Source organism: Tupaia chinensis, unplaced genomic scaffold, assembly GCF_000334495.1.
Source record: "Tupaia chinensis unplaced genomic scaffold, TupChi_1.0 Scaffold000076_1, whole genome shotgun sequence".
NCBI classification, from domain to species: Eukaryota; Metazoa; Chordata; class Mammalia; order Scandentia; family Tupaiidae; genus Tupaia; species Tupaia belangeri.
The window spans coordinates 3290504-3293074 of NW_006159536.1; the positions used below are offsets into that span (position 1 = coordinate 3290504).

The 2571-nt window shown below is 34.9% G+C and overlaps 1 protein-coding gene across 1 annotated transcript in view; it reads right to left on the reverse strand.

Moving 5' to 3' along the window:
• The window catches only part of PARD3B (par-3 family cell polarity regulator beta), a 1250195-nt gene that overhangs the window by 248317 nt on the left and 999307 nt on the right, over nucleotides 1-2571 (reverse strand). The window lies entirely within an intron of this gene.

Consider the following 2571-nt stretch of genomic DNA (forward strand, 5'->3'; position numbering starts at 1 on the left):
GGAAAGAGAGAGAGAGTCAAATTAAGAGAAAGGGAAAGTGAGAAAGCAAGCCACCAGGTTCAAGATTCGAACCGCGATTGGTCACGTGGGAGTCCAGCACCCTTAAGCACAATGCTACCTGTCAGCTTCCATTTTAACCATTTTTTAAGTGCATTAAGTTTACTCATAGGGCTATGCAACCATATTTACTGTCCATCTCTAGAATTTTCCATGATCTCAAACTGAAACTGTACTTAACTCAACAGTAACTCTTCTTCTCTCTTTTTCCAATTCCTATTACCCCCTATTTTACATTTTATCTTCATGTAACTAAAATTACACAATATTTACCCTTTTGTGTCTGGCTTATTTCATGTAGCATAAGGTCTTCAAGGGTTATCTATGTCATAGTGTGTATTAGAATTTTATTTCTTTTTAAGGCTGAATAATATCCCTTTGTATGTGTATACCACTTTTTATTTATCCATTCATCCATTGATGGACATTTGGGCTGTTTCTTCCTTTTGGCTATGGTAAATAATGCCACTATAAAAAACAGTATAACAGAATGAAGTTCTTGCTAAGGTAAGAACACAGAGATATTTAATACCTCATGAGAGACTAATCTTAGATAGGAAAGATGAAATTTAAAGAAAAAAAGCCACTGGGAGAGGGAACTGAGTTGTTCATGAATAATAAAGGGGAAGTGGAGGAGTTCTCAGGTAGTTAATTTATCAGTTAATATGACATAACATGTATAAGAGAAATAGTTCTTATCCATAAACAACATACCTTGGTATAACTTGAGAAATCAAGAGACTGAGTTATATAAGGTAGGTAAGAGTTATAGAAAAATACCTAAAACATTCATTCATTTATTACTAAGAAATATCGCTCTAGACTACACACAGGGAATTTAACCATTAACAACATCAAGAGTCAGGTAAATAGGTAACCCTTCAATCCAGCTAAATCAAAATGCTTCTAGTATCCTAATGTTTCCTATATGATAGGATTTTAATGTAATTCTTAGTGCTTATCTTCCAGTTTCTCAGTAAGCATTTTTTTCTCTTTCTATTTCTTAAGGTTTTTATCTAATGATGACTTTCAAATTCTTCCCATCCATACATACATGCACTGATAAATGATCCAAATTCACATATGTATAGCTCTAGCTCTCGCTTTTTCCACATCTAGTCTCTCATTTAATTTACTTCTTAATTCTGCTAAGCTTCATCTAGTTTTTCTTCTAGATTTCAGCACGTGGTTTATGCAGTTAGCACCATCAAACCTTCTACTTCCACTTAGTGCACTATATAAAAGACACCTTGAGAGGTGGCATATGAGGGTTAAAGTCATATGAGGGAAAAAGTCACACACTCTTGTTCCAAATCATCTGCTAGTTATGAATACAAAGAGAACTGCAAAGTCTTAAACAGTGTATATATTCCCTCCCATCATGAGAAAGTATTTTTGGGTGTCAAAGATGCATTTAGAAAAGGCTAGACAATCCAGTCATTACTAACATTCGAGTTGGAAGTCTGTGGAATGATGTCAGATGTTGCACAATCTCACAGTCATTAACATTTTCTGGACTTGTAGGATGGTTTCTCCACCCTATAACTAGCTGTTTTATAAACCACACATAATAGTTCCTTATCATTTTATAAATTAAACAGTTTGAAGTAGTTCAAGCTAAAATATGGAGCCAGAGCAGTTCATAGGCCTTTGGTTATTATTACCATAGTTTATTCTGCAATCTACCCATAAAAGGTTTCTGTGGCCTGATGTATTCTAAATTGTGTTCTGAATTAGCATATGCATATGTCGATGAAATTAACTTCCATGTATTGTAATCTCACATGATTTTGTACAATTCAGCTACTGCTTTTCTCTAAAATTCATGTCACAAAGGTCCTTCCTTTGTTTATCTCACATGGTTCCCATTGTACTTGAGTTAATGAATCTGATAAAAATTCAGTGAAAATGGACCGATTAGAGTTCCTATCACTCTTTTTTGGGGAGGGTACCCCAAGGGCTTTACCTACTTTTATACCAATATTATTGATAGAATAATGAATAAATTTGTGTTTGTTAGAAACCAATCTTGATTAAGAAGGAAAAATACTTTTTTTTTTTGGCCTTCCACAGTGTGACTGCCATCACAAATACTTTTGACTTTTAAGGAGGGAGTTAAAAAAATGCTACAAAGCCCAGTACATTTTTCCCAACAGCAGGTGTATATTTTAAACTCTGTAAGTCTACTTTATGGCATGCAAAAGTAGATAAGGGATTTGCTTTATAGGATGTGTACACAAGTAGAAACTGAGGTAGTTGAGACCTTACTAACTAAAGAAAAGCTTGATATTAACCCTAACTGGATTGGGCAGTTGCAATTTCAACTAGAAATTTTAAGATGACCATTATTTGGACATTATTCGGGGATATTTACATGTTTCCAAGATGATGACGGGCTACACGAAGACGACAAACCTGTTTGATCTAGCTGATCTCTTTAGCTACCACCTCCTTAAAGGCCAACCTTCCACCCGCCCTGAAGCAGCTATTCTTTCTCTGAGTTGTCACTCTTTC